Below are 23,083 nucleotides of genomic sequence, written 5' to 3'. Positions count from 1 at the left end.
ACAAATAATTATCTCTCGTATATAATAATAATTTTATATTATTCGTTTTTATCGAGCATAATAGAAAACCGTTCTCATTTTCGACCCCATTAATATTGTAATATCCTGCTCTCCCTAATTATTATTAATTGTTTTGCTCCTTGTCTAGGTAGAAAAATCCAGTCGTCGTGCAGTAGGTAAAGATGCGAAATAAGCCAAGCCGCTTCAGGACAGTAATAATATCATGTGTGCATTCGATTTTCTAAAATCTAGTTTATATTATAGGTACCTACGAAGGGAATAATATAATATAATATAATATTTTTTCGTTGAATTTTTCCTTCAAATTCATTATTTTACACGTTTGCTCAGAGGCGTCTAAAATTATAATAGAAACACTCACACGCACTCGGGTAAAAGTTCATCTATGTACGTTTATCACTCTAAAGCAGTGGTTCCCAACCCATGGGCCGCTAGCAGCTGGGCACTGGGCCATGAACCATATAATATTATTATATTATTATAACTACCGTATATATATGTAAATATATGCTTACGTATATAATTGGGCCTCAGAGATTTTTTTTTTTACAAAATTGGTGGTCCTGCCCAACTAAAAAAGTTGGGAACCGCTGCTCTAAAGCTTTAAGTGCCATCTATATGATACAATACACATAAAATATAAGTTAATATCGAAAACATACCTAAAAAAAATTTACCACATAGCATGGTACTGTCTTTGGTAAAAATTGGAAATAAATATTGCATCCTGCTGGGAATACAATTAGAATAGGATATAAAGTTAGATAATATTTTATACTTTTGAAAAAATAACAAAACATAACATTCTTAAAATCAATAATAAATCATATTTAAATACATTTTTAGCAAGTTAATTCTTTCTAAAACTTGTCCATGTAATGTACTTTTATTATTTTTTTAATGAACATTTTAAAAACCAAGTTGTAGTGTAAAAGGGGCGGGTTTGATAAAAAATCAGCCTGTTGGCAACTCAGCTCTAAAATTGAAATCTCCACAAACTATTTGAAATGAATAATAGTATATAACTGAGGTTGGTTCAAAATTATTAACTTCGACTCTCATAAATTACAACAAAATATGTCCACGGATTGTAGTATCCAAAATCTTTTTTATTTTTCATAAATAAAAAGGCAATACAGTTTATGAATACAATTTGTTATAATTTGTTTTAAAACAATACGTATTAGATCTACCTAATATACATAGTAATATAAATAAATAAAAACTATAATTAATTATTAAAAAATATTTACAAGGGAATTGATTTTTTTTTTTTAGAACATTTACATTTTATCCTATGCATAAGAATTAATTGAAAAAAAAAACGCAAAATATCAATGTCAAATGTATGTAAGTTTCTGTTGGATGGATATATAAATTATACTTCATTTTAAAAAATTGTTCGTTAAAAATAAGTAATATTTATTATCATAATGTTTTAACGTGTTTTTATATGAACACAATTGTTATAGGTATCGTTTGTGTCGTATTTGATGTAGGCACTATTCCATACAAGATTCAACTGAGTACATCTATGGAATTTGATCTAAAATCGAAAATGGCTGAAACACAAAGGCCAAAGATTGTCACTTTTTTATATTCTCACTAGAGTTCTCGCGTCCCCTGACAAATCAACTTGAATAAATGTTAGGGTTTCCTCTTGTTCAAATTGATCATTATCGACAAGTTAAAAAGGGAAAATATAATTTATTAATTAATACACACATCCAAAACTTATTCGTGTCAATCGTATGTAGGAACTTTCATACCCGACTACCTGCGTAACTAACTATTTGTCTCGTATAAAAACGAAGTATGAAAGTATGAAGACGAGTCATGAGTTTTACACAGGACATTTTAACTACATTTTAAGACAGACTTTAATTTATTTTAATTTATTTAAATACCCATTCAAACTATTTTACAGGCGGTTCGGTGAAATTGCCGTCGACTGTTGTCGAGCAATATTACAAAATGTAATTAAAACATTTAGTCGCAGATCGGAGATGTTATTACTGCATCTACTGCAAATGTAGAGGTATATCGTGGCACTTGTCATAAAATCTTAATAGCGTCGACACTTTGTATGAAATACCTTTCTTTTGACATTATATTAGTACGTCTTGTTTTATTAAAGGATTAAATAATCGTTATGCGCACTATTTCGAAAAACTTGATCAGTCGTCGGATTGGTCGTTATATGACGTGTCGTTAACATGTTTAATTTTAATACAATAATAATGCGACTTATTGCGTTTTCCCCTAAGACCACTGTATACTATAGTAGTACAAGTATAATCTTTGTTCTCCGTTTATATTGGTGTGATTTTACACTGACAATTCGGGGGGCGCAACGATGTCCTCTTAAATCCACCTCCTCGTAAAACGGACGACGGGTTGTGTCTTAAATTTATCCAGTCATTTATACAGGCAATAATATTATACAGGGAGTGTACATGAAGGAACCTATATATATGGGTATGGGGTGTGTGTGTGTGTATACAGAGAGATTCGCCAATCGTGCTCGCTCCATTTTTTCATTTAAAATAATATAATTATTCCAATAGTGATTATTTGAACTGTACTTAATAGATTAATAATAATACTAATATTACTTATATTTTAGGTTTTGTAAACATTGCCTGAGTATAATATTAAGTAAAACTAGATTAAATATTATTTATAGTCTCTTAAAACCATTTTAGATCACATTATCCTTATTTTAGGTATATGAAAACATTGTGCTAACTCAGAAACTTCGATCTTCGCATCAGATATATAATAAAAATGTCCAAAGACATCACTTGCGAATTGCAGCTTCATAATATTTAAGCACAGTTGAAGTGTACGGTTCTCGTATGAAAACTATGGGGCACTTCTAGTTATTATATATTATAGTGTAAAAAATTAAGGCATTTGAATTTAGTTGGGTACTTTTGCTTTTGGCGAATCACTCTGTATAATATTTGGGGTACACATTTGGCCGGAGTGGTCGTCACTACAGCAGCCAAGTTCTTAAACATCGAGCCGCCCAAGTCACGTCCGAACGCTTTCCATATAAGCAGTTAGCACCCACGATAACATCCCTGAATATGACCGCTATTGCCGTCCTAGTGCACCTATATCCCGCAGTAGACGAATTTCGTCCGAAATGGGATTTTCACTTGCTTTTATTTCTCGTCGTTGTTCCGCCGGGGTCAGGTGGATGGCAAAAATCGTTTCTTCCGAAATAATAACAGTGTAATAGCACTACTAGGCCCGTCGTACAACGGGGTCCATTAATACTCAGCGAATCCTCCCCTTTGTCGAGAACGAGCTGAAAATCGTCCGCTAGCCCCCCGGACACAGCGTCGGCGTTCCTTCTTCGTCTTCTTGTTATTATTATTGTTTTTTCTCTCACTCGGTTTCGTTTTTTTTTATCGTTCACGCCTCGCTTGTTTATACATATATACACACCTTACCTTTATAAGCTCCGTTATTAGACCCAAAGGACAGTGATACTGCAGCAACAACCTGCGCCGAAGTTTTTTTTTATTTTTTTTTTTAGCATTCGCTGGCGAACTTTTTTTTCCGACCCTAAATCTTATACCTGCGTAGTATATACTCGTGATATTCTGTACAGGTGTCGGGATAGGAGAAAAAAATTGCTTGACTCACTTAATTTAGTTGGGTAGGTATATAATATAATCTATTTCAGGATTTTTCCGACTTACGATATATATTAATTTATTTTAATGATTACAAAAAAAATCACTGGTCGACTTAAAATATAAAGTGCCGTACATAATATTATGATATACGACTAGGGTGATTATTTTAACATTAAACTTTCACAATAACTCAAAAAATGATGATTTTTCACATAGTTCAAAGTCAATAAAATAAAATGTTTTTTTTTTTTTTTTTAAATAAGGTAATTTTTACTATTTTGAAATAACAGCATGCATTTAAATATATTTCAACTGAGTATATCGATGACTAATAAAATCAACTCAACTTAAAAGGTTAGGTAGTCAATTGATAATTCGTTACAACATTATCCAAATCTTACACGAATATAGACCAGTGATCCAACATTTTGGTATCGTTCACATGCTCCACTCATATAAACTTAAAAATGCTTACAGCTGATTAAAAACTCTTGGTAGAAATTCGATTTTTATGTGTATTGTACATTTTTAGGGAGCAAATGTTTTTAATATTCTGTAGTTTAAATTTTTGACAATGTTAGTACTTTTCAATATAATTATTAGTGTTTAATCTCGGAATAATCAGCCCGTAATTTTTATATTTAGGTACCTCAGTATGCATTGTAATGTTTTGTGTTGCAATTGCAGTTATTCTCTTCATTACAACCCTTCAATACTGAATAGCGGCACACTGCACGTATATATATATGATAATATACATTAAACATAGTATGCGATGACAACAATGTGATAATTATTAGTGACACATTATTATAGACAGGTACGTTTATCACACATGGTACCAGGTACCATTATCAGGTAACATTATCTGCTCACTCCGAACGTCCAGAGTATTGTTTTTCCTTAAAGTTGGAATGATTACAGAGTGTGCTTTTGACAGTTTGTATTATAGCACTATCAAGAAATGTTTACTCTAAGCTAAAAGGAGACTATTATTTGCATGTTTTGTTTTTAATATAGTTCAACAAATTACAAGGTCTAGTAAAAATCCAATTTTAAATTACAGAGCAGTCTAAGTCCAAAATTTGGTTTTGCATATTTTAAAATTATAAGCATGATCGTGTTTTTTCTCGAAATATTGTTAGTAAAAAAAAAATTGATTTTTCATTTATTGGAGGATAGAACAATGTCGATGTGGAAACACGATGTACAAAATATATACTCATGATAATACAGAAAAAGGAAAACGAATAACAATAATAAGTATAAAATAGAGGTTGTAATAATGCAGTGAAACATGTTTTATTTTGAAACTTGCTTAGTGAACATCTGATCATTTTTTACACATGCATAATTTCTGTGTTTTTAAAGCTGTAATAGTATTATTATATTAGTCTTTGGACTGTAACAACATTACTCTCAATATAGTTTGTTGATCCATAATAACGAAATAGACACTTATTATTTAAAAACCTATTAGCATTTTTGACTTTTGTATTTCATTTTATGTCACTTTTTCTGGATATTCATATGTTTACTATTTTTTATCGTATATTTTTGTTTTTACTATCCTTGATAATAACATCATACATATTTTGTAATCTCTTATTCCAAAGCTGAATATTTTTTACTTTAGCTGCACTTTAATGTATACGAATCAAATTTTGAGCGAGAGCCATGAGTTATACCTAATAGTACCTAGGTACTTAAAAATTTGAACGGAGTGAAGTAGTAAGGTTGTAATCGTAAAATGTTGGTCCAGTACTCTGCTCCTCCAAACTTTAAAGAGCATAAGACACAAAAAAATGTTTTCTTTAAATTATTATTTAATAATTTAATATTGTAATTTGAACTATTAAAAACGATTTATTCAAAATTCAACGTAAAAAAATATTATTTAAGACGTCACTCTTCTTTATTTAATTCCTTATAACTCATTGAATAGTGCGAGTAGAAACACTAGAAACAAAACCTTAGTCTCTTTCTTGGAATTGATTATAATTTTAAATTAAAAAACTTATTTTTTGTGTTTAGTGTTTCTTTATTAAATACTTATAAGTTAAAAGACGTATAACTAATGAACTACTTGTCCGAAATTTGATTTGTATCCTTCAAATAATAATATTCTGCTTCAAAATATTAAATTAAAAATGTATTCTCAAAATAGAAAAAACTTGAAAAATGGTAATTATAAAAAAAGAGTAGAAAATATATTTTTTCATTTCCAAAAATGCTGTTGTCTTGTTACGATCTCAAATTATGAAAGTAAAATATTTTCAAAAATTTCAGTGTTTTCTGAAATAACTAGTGAGTCTTGTTTAGTGGATTACCGGTCGTATATTCTGTCGTGTACTGCAACAGAGCCGCGTGTAGTGTATAAAATGTTTCGTGTTGTCGTTTTTGTTTTGTTTTCCGGCGAGACGGTAGCAGTGTTTTTTTTGCGCAATAAAATGTTTAAAAACCAAGGAAAAAAATGTTAATAATAATAATAATTTTATTGCTCGCAGTCCACCGCCGCCGCCGCTTGTTGTTTTTACTCGCTGTACCTATTATTGCGTGCGCGTGTCGCACTGACAGAGTTACGATACGACCGTCGGTCGACCAGACAAGACGTCTTCCTCCGTCCACACCGCAGCAGTTGTTGAAGTTACAATATTATTATTATTATTATTATTATTATTATTCGTGTTCCGAAAACGATTAACCGACCGCAATACGTCGCGAAGATAATAATATTAAGACGGAGGTAATATATATGACGCGAGCGTGTTACACGCATAATATATTATTACGACGGTTTTGTCGGTTTTAATATTATTATCACTATTATTATTACTATTTTTTTTTTTTTTTAAATTTGTTTATTGGACAGTATTATAGTTATTGTTTTGGCAGCCACTGAGAGGCGTTGACGGGTTGATGCTTCAATTAGAAATGTTGAGCGAGGCTAGGGATTCCGTCCGATCGGTCCGCTAATGAACGGGATTACTCCGCCGGGACGTCGTCGGGGTAGATAAATCAACGCTATTATTTCGCCGACAATCGTCACGTCGACGACGATGATAAAATAATAATAATAATAGTGCGTAATGCGACGTTTTCTGTGTTTTTTCGCTTTTTTTTTTTATGCGTCTCGTCAGACAGTACGCGCGATAACTGTTCGAGCAGTACACAATATTAGTATACACACACTTTAACGATACTCTATAATAATATGACGAGTCGGCCGAGTTTCGTACGACATTGACCGTCGAGTTTATACGGTGAATAATATTATAATAAAATATTATTAGCGACTCGCGCATGCGCAAGACGTAGACGCGCAGTTACTATTACACTAATATCGATGGAAAATACTCGATTTTCACTTATGTCCACACAACCGTCATGTCTCGGATAGCTTCGACAAGACGACTTGGCGTTTGCGATCGGCCAATACTGTAGTAGGTACAGTGAAACCTCCGAATACCGGACACTCTCGACAGCAGAACTTTTGAACGTTGGAAGAGGTTTATAACTGTATTATATTATGTAACAATCGGACGGGAAGCGCTGACTACTGCACTCTGGAGCATATTATCTGGCTAGTACTGAATTGGTCTTGAGATCCTACGCCTCACTAGCTAAATTGGTTTCCGTTTAAAAAAGCTATTTTGTTAAATTGAGCTGAATTGATTCCCATTTCTGTTCGGTTCCCACTTAGTACCCCTTTCGGGTAACCCATTACGGTGTAAACTTTACAATATATGACCGTGTATATTACGTTAACTGGCCAAGTCATCAGGTCTGCAGATCATAATTTGTTGTTACCCAACCTATAGAATAGATGATATATGCAATACTATGAGGCAATAACATGATTATATTTTACTTTAATAATAATGTTGGACGATAAGGGATGTTTATTTATTCGTACGGTGTGATAGGTACAACCAGCAGCAGGTTAGCAGTAGAACATGATGTAACGTCATATGATAAAATAACTCAAAATACAATTAATCGAGACAAAATAAAGTAAAATAAAGTATATTTAACATATTGAAATAAACTTATATTAAATTAAATTAAAATTATCTTATAGGAAATATTATGTAGTAGACGGCAATGATGGTTGTCAGAGGATGTATTCAACTCGGGTATTATAGATTTATGACTTGATTTTCGATCCAATGGATAGCTTCTAGACCGGGTAGTAAGAGATCTCTTTCGGAGCCTTGAAACGCTCGGATAGGACGTGCAGTCTGTCATAATGTGGTGACCGGACTAACGGCTCGCTCCCATGTGGGTGACTCGGTTAGACCCATCTGTGTAACGTCCGATTGCAACGGCAATGTCCCAATCTAGCCTAACCTGTAAGGGTGCAGGTCAGTGGTCACCAAAATATATTATAGTCATCGCGGAATAAACTAGACTTAACAATATAAGTAATAAAACCGCCGCTGCGGAAACTATAAATCCAGTAGGTACATATTTCCTCCGCGGGTAGAGTACGCCGTATTATCGCCTTCATTCGTTGTTAATTGACTTTTAATATTACATATTTATGATTATCGTGATATTATAATACTATATGTGTTAATCATTAACGTTGCAGGTGCGGGTACGTATGACGTGGTTCACGGATAAGTTAACGAGGCTGTGGTATAGTATAACCTTGGAAACGATTATTTTATATTTTAATAATAATATTACTATCAATAATTAATTACTTGGTTTGGTTCGATCGTCTCTTGCATTTATTGTTTATAATTACTGTTATAATATATCGCGGTAGACTAAGCTATTTGGTGGCCATAATAAAATATCCGATTTATCTGAGCCTGGGTATAAACCGACTAAAATGTAACTCTTTAACCTAACTGATTTGTATTGATGTACACTTGACAAATAATAAACGTAATAAAATGTTATTATTGATGATTCAAATTGCATAAACATTAAATTTTTATTATGTTAAACAATATTACTGCCCGTTTATAAATTATTAACAAAAAATAATAATTTAAGTAAGGTTAAAATAAAAAATAATATAACTATTATATTTTTTAACTTTTAAAAATATATTATCTTAACGTAACTTAGGTAACTCAATTCAAAATTATCATGAACTTACCCAGGCCCGAATTTATCTAACCTAACCCTACCCACGGCGTTGAGACTACGTACACCGTGTGTACACCAATGAAAATGTGTTTGGAACATTAATTGTACGTGCAATAAAAACCAAACTTATGCGTAAGCAATTTTTAACTACATTTATATAAAATGTTTGACACGGTACTTCATGGATTATTAATTCATTTATAATAGGAGATGCTCCGCCCCACCCCGCGTCACCACACTATTCGAGGAATGATTCAACAACCACGACTTTTTTGTCGGAGAGCTTGTTTTTGAGTGGGTGGGTTCCCGGGTAACCAAGTATGAGGTATACGATGTGGCATGTGGAAACATAATATTGTGATTAATATTCTTATACGCATTCCTTACTTTTTATTGTTATTATATTAACACACATACATATATGACGTGTCTGTTAAGGTTATTGAATATTTTATTTTGATTTCGACACAATTTTCTCATGTAATTTTTTTGAATTTCATAATAATTATTAATGTGTAAATAACCTATCGAACTCAATTTGATCTTGAGAAAAATGCAATAGGTAAAATGTGTACATATATTATAATAATATTTTATCTTATCGTTGAGCTGTAATAGTTTTAACTCGAAGCTAAAAGAAAAAAAAATATTTTTTCTGATTGAAGTGATAATTTTTCGATTACCACATAAATAATATAATAAACATAATATGTTGTAATAAAAATACATTTATTTAACGGTGTATGTTGAGTATTAGTTCATCCTCAACGTTACAATCGTTGACGTTTATGAAAATCAAAGATGATTATGAATCAATACTTTATTTTGTTTGCACGAGTTTACTGTAATAATATATATTTCATTTATGCAAACAATTTTTTAAAAATTGGTAAATTGTGAACGTACGTAAGTACATAATACTATTACGCCATAACTCATATCATGATATAATAATAAATAATCATTATTGTCGATTCGTTGAAGTTGTGACTTTAGAAACATAAGAGTATTACTGCAAGTGTCGTAATTGTATAATTCACAAATATATACCTAAACAATATTATATAACTAGCACTTTCTGGGCTGAAAGTTAAAATTTAGCTTAACAACTTTGAATTCGATAATGTTACTTAAATTAAAACAACTAATCAAGTTTCACGATAAAAATAACATTTTAAATGACTCGTAAATTAAAGTAGTATTTATCAGTGGACTTCATCCACCCGCGTATGGTTAGTGCTGTATAATTACTTTGCACGCACTTTGTAAAGTCAAAGCCATTGTTTAACGTTAGCATGACCGAAATTGTTTGGCCTCACTTAACATAATTTATGCCCTTATTTTTGGTTTTAATTGTATGTATGTGTATTCACAATAAAACTCAAATTAAAGACCGTAAAAGGTAATGTGCCTTTTTAAATGTTTCTGCAGATGATTACTGTTTGAATTTAGCCTTTATCATTTATCAATTAGTTTAAACAATATTTTAGTATGTTAAACTATTATAATCAAATATCAAAATAGCATAATAGCTTAATAGACGTAATCGTCTCTTTTTACTGTGTATTGTAAATCAAATTATTCAATTTAAGTTGTAGACTCATTTAAACCAAAATTTTAACGAATGCTTTCTGAATCATCAAATACTTACTAAGAAATAAGAATAATTATTATATATATATATATATATTTATAATTGTATTCCTTTATCTTATATTTTACGAATACTACATAATGTATGTAATTCCTATTTAAAATGTATAATACTTGGACGTATTGGAAATTTGTACAATTCTGATAAATTATCTAATATCAAATAGCAATTAATTGAATGTTAAAATCATCATAAATCTCATAATATCTTATGAATATATTAGAACTATTAGACCTAGAAACTATTATCTATAGTAGGTAGTAGGTACTTAAATTCTAAAGCTGGATTCGAGAATTATGATAATTTAAAAATATAGATTTATATTCGTCAATAAATCATGTCCGTCACAATTAAAAGTAAAAAAATAGTCGATCTATACTTAAAATAGAAGTTTTAACCCTTTAGAATAAAAATCTTTAAATGGTCAAATGTTACAAACAATTTTTAGTATATGTAAGATCTATAGGTTAAGATAAGTCAAATTTAAAAAATTAAAAATTATGCATTATTAAATTAAAAATCGCTATGAGCATGCTATGGTAATTGGTTAATCACCATGATTCCATTATAATTATATTAATTACATGTATGGCATTCATGACAATCTCATCGACCAATCAAACTATATTATTTACATTATTTAGATGATATTAAATTAGTTGAGAGAGATGCAATTATTTTATTAATTACGTGATGAGCCTGTTGACTATTTTTGTCGAATACACGAGGATTTCTAGAGAGTTTCTGGAATTTGATGTTAGTGTCTTAATAAGGTAGTTAATAATTAAGAAATATGTATTTGACTGAGATGAGTCTACCAAATTCTGCGAAATCTCTCTCGGCTAAGGGGTACCGTGTATTATACGAGTGTAGCCTATATCCAAAGGTGGTTGATTATAATTAATATAATTTGAATTGGTCTAAGATACGTATGATGGACTGTTTGATCCCTTTAAGCTTATTATTTTGCTTACTAAACCATTAAACCATTAGTTTCGCCATTCGATAATGTAATTGGATTTACTGTGTAATTTTGTGCATTGCATAGTCCTATATATGAAGGGCCATAATTCTAAATATGGGCTCAATGCTGCAGCTTTTTTTACTCCTAGTTCTGTTTTTTCATCTCTTTTTAAGGCAACGTCTTCAGGAATCCATACAAGATACATTCGATTTGTTGTGATCGTTACATGATATTTAACTACTATAATATAACAAAGTAAAAAAGTTAACTATAAACCTAACATAAAAGTATAAATGAATACCTCTGAGTACAACCGTCTAAAATTGGCACACTTAAGTCGGCCTACCATAAGTTTATGATTGAATGATTGCCTATTTGTCAATAGGTAATAAGTTTAATACCGAATTCAGTTGTTGAAACCCTGAGATACGTATATTATAGCTCGCTAGACTAAAGAAAGGATTAAATCGATGATTAGATATTTTTTAACTCTGTGTTCTGTATTATGTTTTTAATTATTTCGTTTTTAATTTTTTTTTTAAATAAAAGCTTGTATTGTCTTACAATTATTTTGTTTTGTCTAAAGTGTACCAAATGAGATGAGCTCGAGGCACGGGTAGTTTTTTATTTAATGATTCAATCATCAACTGGATTTTCTTGAATTTTTTGACATTTTTAATAGGAATGTTTTTGGCTCTTTTTATAAAGGGTTTATCAGCTAAGCTAAGTTTACTCACTGTCATGTATATAATAATAGTCACGTACATATAGTGACTGCAGTATTTATTGTATTCAATTTAATTTGAATAAATTAAATTTTATGTTAAATTTCATAACGAATAGAAAAGTATTCATTTTAGTAGTAACTGGATATGAGCGGAAATAAATTTTTTTGTGATACATAAATATCTAGTTTATAAATTTAAAAACTAAATGATGTAATTACAATATAAATTATGAATTAAACTCCTAAAATAATTATTTATTTTATTTTCCAATCAAATTTTATACAGCTTTGACCTCTGGACCATGTTTGAATTATATTATGATTTTTTTTTTTACAAAGTCAACTAAAGCCATTGGCTATAATAAATTTAAAACCATATTTCATTAACAATGTAATATTATTGAAATACATTCAAATATAGCTTTATTTAAAATTGTATATTTGAGTACGTTTGATGAGGATGAGCATTAGTTTTGTGGATGAACGTTCCGGACAGAATCCAATGACTACAAAACAATTGCAAAATTGTGAGATGAATATTATTATGATTTATTTCCCCTAGGGTTAAATGGGTATTAACATTTTTCTATTTGATTAAATGATTAAACTATTCATCAAACAATGCACTATAACGAAAATTAAAAACAGTCAAATTTCTTTAATGTAGTACTTAATAATATTTGAAAGGAATACATAATATTATAGTATAATGTCTACTACCTAAAACATCGTCTACGGGATATGATATTGAACGAATGACTACGATAAATTTGCAATAACCTTAACCATTCAAAATCATAATGAAAGAACCACAATTATAAAATGGTATTAAAAAATTGTTATTTACCTGCAAACACCAGCGGCAGTCATTGAGGCAAATCGTGTATTTTAAATATTTTTCACGCCAATTTATTTTAATTGTACACTAAAGTGTGTCGCAGAACGCTAACCCTGAACACTGTAATAGAATATATTAATTACAATATTTGCCGTGGTATTTGCGTTGAGGACTTGGGGATAATACACCTATCCGGACCTGGCCACCCATCCACCCACCAAACCATTACAGACATGAAGCGATTGCTCGAAATAGTTCTCCATCCCTCCACCACTGACACACGCATATCGTTTGAGCTGTGCCGTTATATAGTATCGAAGCCTGTTGAGTGACTGCTTTGGTACCTATTCATTGCACGACCACGACTTTGAGCAGAGATGACATCTTGATTGTGTTGTATTAACATCCCTCCTTTAGAGGAAAATCCTCATTGTTCAATAGAATAGCAGTCTTCAACACAATCTTCCACGACCATCTATTGCACGCAAATCCCGCGGCTGACTTTGTCTTAGATTATACCTTGGTTAGGGCAAACGTATCATTATAAAATTATGTTACCGAGCCCGTATTGTATCGGCACTTGTACATTATTTAGCCATCATACGATGCAAGTATAAACTGTATCATATTATTTACTGTATGCCGATTCAGTTCTGTGGGTGGGTTTACGTTGAAATGTACTTAAAATTTTTTGTTGCACTCGGCATAGAAAAAAGTCGTGCTCAAGTTGCACTGTTGTTCCGAAAATTGCGCTCAAAACCTATTTATTGACGAATATCAGTTGACGGTTGGAAGATTATATTTTCTATTTTTAATGTCTGAAGTTCATGTTTGATATTTTCATTGTAATAATTACATATAGGTACTATATACCTATTGTATAAAATTGTATGTTAGATATTTTAAATTGTATAGTCAATTATATAAAAATTAGTTAATTTTTCAAAATTTGTGCGAGAATAAAAACCCTACAACTTTAAAACTATGTAAAAACTAATTTTTTTTTTTTAAATATTAAATTACACCATAGTTAGCTATTTTTCTGATCAACTAAAATCTTGACTGCATTAAGTGTCGATTATAATAACACAACCTTTTCCTAGTTCATTTAAAAAACAATATCACAAGTTAACACTTCACCGTTCTTAAAATTAAAAACTAACATTATATTTGTTTTTCATTTAATCAAATTCTTTACAATGATTTTAAGATAAAAAATATAAATTGATAAATAATAATTATTATTATTCATGATTTAATAATTTAATAAACACACACAGACACACACGCTTAAATATTCCCTAACAACTACTCTGTTAGTAGTGGTGCATTTTGAACATAATAGTTTTGTTAGATAATAATATTATATAATAGAATAAAATTCAAAGTTGAACAATTACTATGTATGATTTAAAGGATAATTAAAAAAAATTAATAACATATCTTACTAGTTACGTAAAATGTTTTAAGTCAAATGCATATACTATACACGTATTACAGTTTTTAACATTGACTTCACTTAACAACTAATAACTACCCATACCCCAGGTCCATTTATTCATTGACTTACACACATTTTAAGTCTTATATGAATTTATGTATACTGGGAACATGCACAGTGAAATTGGGAAGATTTCGGAATCGCATAAAACCATCCCTCTTTGTAAGAAACTGAAGTTTGAGACGACTACACTATTTACAGTTTACTTGTCCCCGCAACGACAAATGAGAAACGCTTTAAACTTTCCTGTAGGTAAATACATATTTGAGTTAGGTCACGTGGGCCACGGAATAGTTTTTAAGCCCGATTTGTAGGTAGCTGTGAGTTTTCATCGAACAATTTCGCTTACGACCGAAGGATGCTGAAGAGTGGGTTCATTTTCTCCACCATAATATCATGTTGCACGAACAACTTTTAACCCTCATTAAACTTATATTTATTATTATTAAAAGCGTTTTAATTACTGTTCACAGGTATAATATTATATTATGGCCTTATATACTTGTTATAGTCTTATGACTAAGTCAGATATAATGGATTTTTGAACGCAATGATGAAAATATCCAATCGACATTTTCCTCTCGAAAAAATATCATCATAACATTTTGGGAACAGCCAGCTGTAGAATGCGGTAACCCATCGCAAATACCCTGTTTGTTGTTATATTATATAAGTTATTTCCACTGAATATTTAATGAACACGCAAACTATCATAAGCGAACTTAAGACACAATTTATTTCCATTTAAAAAGTGTGCTGAATTTAATGCCAGCCTATTTTTCTTTATAACGGGTTCAGACGTTTTTCCAGCCAGTATTAAAGATAGGGGTAGATTAACACAGGTATATAAGGTAGATAGTGATTTACCAAATAAACTTAATCCGTTTTACTTTTTAAAAACGTGTTTTTTTTAAATTCTGATTTCTTGAATTTTTATAAAATATGTTAAAAGACCATATTTTCAAACACCTTAATTTTAGTTTTTCCATTCAAGTATATAGTGTGTTGTAGCGGTACAAACTTCTTTTTACAAACAGGGACAACCTAGTTTTTCTATTAATTGTTAAACAGATGTTTTTGAAAAATGTTGATGCATCTAAATCGAAATTCAAACAAAAATATTCGCTAAATAAATTTATGAAACATAATGTACTAAGATTAATAGTGATCATATCTTATATAAAATATAATTAGAAGTTAGGTTTTTTTGAGCTTCTGCAGTTGCTGCAAATGTTCTCTTCCTCGTGTCTTGCATGTAGCATGTCTTTGTTCTTATATTCTTCCGTAGTATTACTTATTGTTCATTTATGTGCCACAGATTAAAATGTATATTTTAATAAAAAATAGTTGATAATGCAAAATTAAAACAGTTTTGCTGCATTTTTTTAAATTAAATGTTATGAAATATTATAAATGTACAGTGATAAACGATCGTATAATACTATTATATAGGTACGTATAACACGAATTGACTCAAAAACTAAATTTATTTCCGGGTATTGAGTAGTAAAAAAATTCGTATGTGTGCATTAATGCGCAACTTGTAACCCACCCAATAACTCTGGTGTTTCAAAAAAGAAAACGTTGCACAATCTAAATAAATGTTTAAAATTGAAATGTTGCTAATACATTATTACATCGTTGATATTACCTGCATGTGTTGTTTTATGGCCGATATCAATCAAAAGCTACACTATGTTGTAATAAAATACCTAAGTGCGCATGGATTCGTTAAAAATAATAATATTTGCGCCCGTGATAGATAATTTAATCCTTGTAGTCAATATTAAAGCAAAATATTACCTTCCATTGTCGTATATTATTGAAATTTCTAACTCGGCCCCGGATTTTAAATTTAACACTCTTTTAAACGAAGTATACCAATATGTAATTATCACCCTTTGATGTTTACTAATTATCACTGATTAATATATTTGTTAGGTTAGGTTACGAAGAAAAATCGATCATGCAGTCGTGTCTCTCGGAGCATATAATAAATAATTAAATTGATAGGACATGTACATACCTACCTGTTTCTACGCTCATGTATTGTTGTCGATTTTAAAATTTTCCCTCGAGACTGGTAAAATAATATAGTCTATATATTATAAGTAATACGAGGAAATTATGACAGTAATCCATTACTTCCTGTTTTTTGAGAAAACAATAACCTAGTACTAAAATAATTAATAATAACACTGGAATTGAAGTAGATACTTAACATTTAATTATAATATTTTGAAAGTATTTGTTTTTAATGTATGCATACGTACCAGAGGAATTCGAAGTATGTAGTTAATCAAGAATATTATGATACCAGCATATGTGTAGTTAGTATTTTTTATATTTTATTTCCATATTGCTCCCATAGGTTATACTGACAAATTAATTAATTTTTTTATTATTACTATGACATATTAAAGTTACTGCAAAATAATATGGGTTAATTACACATGTAGTAAATACTGTTAATGGTCAATACATATATAGTTACTTATAATTGATTCCAACATTTGTTTGTAAACAAATAACAGAATTTAAATCTCTCCAGCACCAAATTAAATCAATTTTTTTTTTAATGCCAAATACATTTCATACTATAAATTGAACTCAATATTTCCATAATATGACCAATTGTAACAAACCGAGAGAAATTAAATAATTGATGACACCACCACGTCGATGGATTGAAAAATAATCGTAATTAATGTAATCGCAAACGCGTGATTGCTATTTCCATAGTAATATTATTTTTACAGACACAAATAATTAATAGTAAATTCGGTAAATTTAATAATCAATATTATCAACCACAGTAATTAATTTTCGAGCCGTCGCCCCTACAATATACTACGTTGATTGGGCTGATTTTCAATTTAATTTCAGATACCTAGTCGTAACGTTTAATATTCCATATTTTATTATGATTAGAATGTACAATTGAACGAACAGTATAAAGTGTATACGAGTACGAATAATGTAATAAGTATAGTGTCTAGCTTTTAGGATTAGCGTTTCAATGAATTTACGGGTGGAATTTGTTAACCCCCTATGTATTTTTGTTATTCACAAAGGGTTGTATTTATTTTGGTTAGGAAATCTGGCTTGGGTTATAGAATATAGAGATGACTCTCTACTGGTATCGACTTTTATGCCACGTATCTATAAAAATCAGTATTTTTGAGTAAAATTCAACCTAAAAATAAATCTTTTCAAATTTTATATACAAACAAGTGTTGATATTTCCAATTTATTTTTATCAGTTTTTATGAACATACGAGTATAGGTTTATTATATTATGAAATGTCAAAAAGAAAAATACAGGTTTTAAAAATGTTGAAAATAACATAAATACATAATATACAATTTATTATATTTTATACAAATCACAGAATTATGGAAATACTTGCATTTTACTTTTGATTCGAAATTTATTTGATTTTTATTATATTAGTACTTTATATTTTATAAATTTAAAAACAAAAGTTATATCATAGTTTTGTATAAGTACACCCACCCCTTATTTGATGGGTGTTTTTTAATAATCTACGGGATGGAGTTTCGATGACTTTTCATTTTATGATAATATAATTAGTGTATAACTTCTTATCTCTGGGCTATTTTTAATTTTTTTTTTATATATCTTGGTCTTTGAAGTAATAATGCACTATATCATGAAGTTATCAACGGTTTTAACCTAATGACTAAATTAGAATATTATAATAGTATATGTACATTGGCAGTCTTGTCTAATATCTAACGATGCCTGCTGTCGAGGCTTGACTCGCCGAATATTCCCATTATTTACGCAATATTGTTGGACGTACGATATTAAACTCGTGGACTCGTGTTCATTCGTAAGAACAGAAAAAAAAATACATCAACATAGCAGTATAAGAGACGAGATAACTGTAATAAAAATGTTTAATATTATTCTGCTATTATAAAAGAAAAAAAAATTACACGCACTTACGTTTGAGAGGACGATGTGGAAGGTATATTAATAGACGACGGCAGCGTATGGCCTCCAAATATAATATAATCGGTATAATATTATACTTAACAACACCGGCGAAACATTTTTTTTTCTAAAAATTCAGGGCTCCTCCCCCCAGCCCAAAGGAAAGAAATTCCTGGCCACTATACCTATTATACACTGCAGCTGTACGCCGACATACGTTACACCGGCCGACTATACACGATACGTGCATCGCATTTTTCGGGTTACGTGCGCTGTGATTTTTTTTTTTTTCCATTCTCTCTTCATTTTTTTTTTCTCTCCTGTCTCTTGGCTTTGAAACAAAATACGTGTACTAATTGAATCGGAACCCGTCGTGTATTTACGTTTTCTGGAATCGTCCCAAGTAAATCACAGCAGTCGGACCGTTGATTGACGCCGACCGCAGGCGGCCGTCCTACTGCTGCGTTCACTGCACCGCACCGCCGCCGACTGTCGTACAATATTCGAGCAGTATTATCATAATACCCACTTCGGCGGGGCCCTGTTGTCGTGCTGCAGAGACGGTCCATATAATATTGTACCGTGGTCCGTGGCTGGTCCATATACCGGGTTAATGAGTCGGAGTTTTGTGAGATGAAAAAAAAGTCACGTACTGTTCGCCCCGGCCCCAAAAATCTAAACTTTTGTTTTTATTTTTACATTACGCGTATACCTACTTCTAACCGTTTTTTTTTCTTTCCCCCATTCAACTCAACCGAGCCATTTAAAAATTGTACGATAATTAATTATTAACGTTTTGACTCGTTCGTTTTTTTTTTCTATACCTATGCGTGGAGGTATATTTATTTTCGACTCAGTCCCGAAGGTGTACATTATAAACTGCGCCCGGCTAGACGGACGGAAGTGCAAATAAAATATATAATATATATATAACAACGGCTGCTCGGACATAAATATTTAATGATTTTTTTTTTTTTTTTGATTATTTAGACGTTTTCCTGCAAACTCGACGCACATATTATATACAATGTTAATTAACAGATGCACACGTACGCTTTGGGACTAAGTATAGGTATATAATTTATACAAAAGGGCGGAGAGACGAATTGTTTGTAGAGTGTGATTGTATAATAATACGAAAGTTTTTTATATTGTTATTACTATTATTATTACTACTGAGATATTATCATAGTAACTGTACACATATAATGTTAAAAAGGAAATTTAAATTAAAAATGTATTTTTAAATTTTGAAACCCGAAAGGCCAAGATTGATAACGCTATGACTGTATCAAAAAGTGTAATTTAAAAAAAGAGGGTAAGTAGTAAAGCTTTGCTGTACATTAGGTGTTTAGTGGGTCACAGTAATAGATATTATATTAAACTTGAATTTGTATTCGAAAAGCGATTCTAAGGAAAGACAGTTTGCAAACTTGTATAATAATATTACATTTTACTTTTAGTACCTATAATATATTATAATGATTAAAGTAATTAATTTTACTATTTATAATAAAATTAGTACTACACTATAGTAGGTCGAATTCATTTTTTTCCAAAAAAATTACATTTAAAAATGCCATTGTGTATATAAAATATAATATTATACTCTAAATATGTCATATATACCCCCAAAATAACTGAAATCATATGTAATTTCGTCCAAATATGAACTTAAAATGACTGTGAAAAATGATTGTATTATATATTTTTTAAATGTTCGGTTACAGCATAAATTATTAATGAGAATCGTTGTTTTAAAATGTACGTAGCAATAAAAATTGAACATTTTATAATTGTTGACTATTTCCGATATTTTGATAAATTTGAACTTAAAATACTTATAAAAAAATAATGCTTAATATATTTTCAATATTTTTCAACTGTTATTGTAATAATTTATCAAGATCTTTGTATGAAGTTTTCGAGATTTATGGCTCAACGAATAAATTTGTACTGATATTTATAGGAATTTTATCTATATACCGTCTTATAAAAACACATCTATAATTATTCATGCGGTTATCGCATTATAAACGAACATTCAAGATTCACCCTCTCGCTCTGGATTACCGGTGTAGTTGGTTTTTAGAATTATGCAAGTTCACATTTGAAAAAAAACTATTAAAAACGGTTTACATTTAAACAGTAGGTAATATACCTATTTGGTGAGTGAATTTGTCCAAAACAAAACGTTAATTTGAAATTTAAATTCACCTACGCCCGACTAATCAGCGGATAATTGAATGATTCAACTTAAAAAGATTCGAAAAAACCTCTTAAGAAACTTACAGCAATCCATATGTTTATGATATTCTTTTACGAGACGCAATAATGTCGAGTTAATGTCATTATTATACATAAAAAACAACAGCAAAAAAAAGTGTATTATACCTATATAGCTACACGTTGTTGGCTACAGTCCACTTTCGCGTACCCGTGTAACCTATGTCTGGGATTTTTGTCGTCATTGACCCTCCCCCGTTCAAAAATCGCTTCTACGCCCGTCACTATATCCCAGCAAAATTATAAAGGTCAAGGATTATTATTAGGCTTGCGGTAGTTTCCACCACGTAACTTCTTGTTCTGTTCGTTAAACACACACGCGCAATACTTATATTGTGTGTCCACAAAAACAGAGTAATCCAAAACCCTGTATTATTTTTATTGATTTGCTCACATTCAAGAGTTGGAAAATTGTTATTTATAGGTAATTCCAACAGTCAATAGTTTAGTCTAATGTCCCTCTCAAGCAGAGTTCAAAAATATGTAGGTATAGGGTACTGAGTAGAGTGGGCAGTTCAAGTAACAGAGTTATAGAGTGTACCCTGTGTTTGTGGACACGGGAGGTACATTGTTATATTATGAACTGTATCGACGAGCTCAAAAAAGAGTATATTTTACGCACCAATAATAGTCTCTATGTATGTAGTTGTTTTGGGTAGTTAAATGGCATAATATTATTCCGCAAAGGCCGGCTGACGACGATGTATATTATTGTAATGGCATTTTTCTTTGTCATGAAATAATAGTATTTTCTGTCCAAATAGATCAAAAACTATAAATTTGGCCATAAACAAAAAATGTATACTTAATAAATAATTATAATGTATAATACCTAATACATGGGGTTGAAATCGAAAAAAATCGATTTTAATTTTTCTTTTCGGTATTTGTGGTTTTTATTGATTTCAGTTTAAAAATAATTTACCTACCTATTAATATTAAAGTTGTATAGTTTTTATGTTATTGCACAATACAATATATTTAATAGTTTCCTAATTCGTCTTTGTTTTCGATTTAAGTTTGGATTTTAAATACCACTTTTACATTTTAACGATCTCATATTTCTATATATTATTTTTAACTTCGGTTATTTACCGGTTTGATCTATAATCGTTCTATATCGTCTTAACATTGCAACAAAAACGTATTACCTACCGATGAACAATATACTATATTCTTTTTGGTTATTGTTGAATTTTAACTATTACAATTACATTTTTAAATTGATTTACATATAATACAAATTATAAAACGGTTATTGTTTTGATAATTTACATTTTTTTCTATTTCAATATCAATTTCGAATATATTTAACAAATATTTTCGATTTTTTTAAAAGTTTTTTTTAACTTTTTTAAAATCGATTTCATGCCCTGAATTTAATACCAATGTTACTGCGTTTTTGGTGTAATTTCTGTGTGTCGGTTTCGAATTTTGAAATATTTTTTTAAACATGAACATCAGTTGATTCTATACTTTATAGATTTATACAAAAAACATAAGACTGTAGTTCATATTTTGTCATATTAAAATCAACATGACTCGGTTAAACGAGGTGCACAAATTGTACAGTAAAATATTTAATAGATAATATTATAATATTATCCGTTCGTGAAGTTGTGTCGTTTGTTGATCAAGATTTAAAACATGATGAATAATATCGTATACATTTTGAAATTGTCAAACGAAAATCATGTTGTATATATGCAAATCTTTGTTTGAATTTACAATTTCGAACTTAATTTAATTTTACGTCCAACGTCTACGTAAGTCCAATCGTGATTCCGCGAAAACTGAAATCACAAAACACAATATTATATCTTATTGGCGTTCGCAATTTTTTTGTTCTGTACGACATTTATGTACAAACGATTTCTGCGGATTATACGATGATGTATATTATTTATGACACTATATAGGCCAGCTCCTTCAGAATAACTGTTTAAATAGTTCTAAAAGTGCTAATACGGGGTTTGGCTTTTATCCAATTTGTCGGATTAGTAAAATTGTATTCCTCGCTGTCTGAGATTTTATTATACGTTGTAAATAATTCAACGTCGTTTTTGAACGCATCAAGAATGTCATATAATTTAATATAATAGTATTATATATTGCAGAACGTAATTTATGGTTTACTTTACCTAATCAAACATTTAGACATGAAACGTATTTTGATCTGTGACACATCAATATAGGATGGTATGCGGACACAATCTAGATGTTTACCGAATAATTTGAATAATATTCGTATAATGACAATAATAATACCAATAATACACAATTTGCAACAAGTATTTTTGCAATTATTTCCTTTTTGTAATGATGTTATGATTGTCGTAAAATAATAAAGAATCGAAATATATAAATAGTAGATATGT

Source organism: Myzus persicae, unplaced genomic scaffold (genome assembly GCF_001856785.1).
Source record: "Myzus persicae strain clone G006 unplaced genomic scaffold, MPER_G0061.0, whole genome shotgun sequence".
Lineage (NCBI taxonomy): Eukaryota > Metazoa > Arthropoda > Insecta > Hemiptera > Aphididae > Myzus > Myzus persicae.
Note: the sequence above shows the minus strand (reverse complement) of the source record.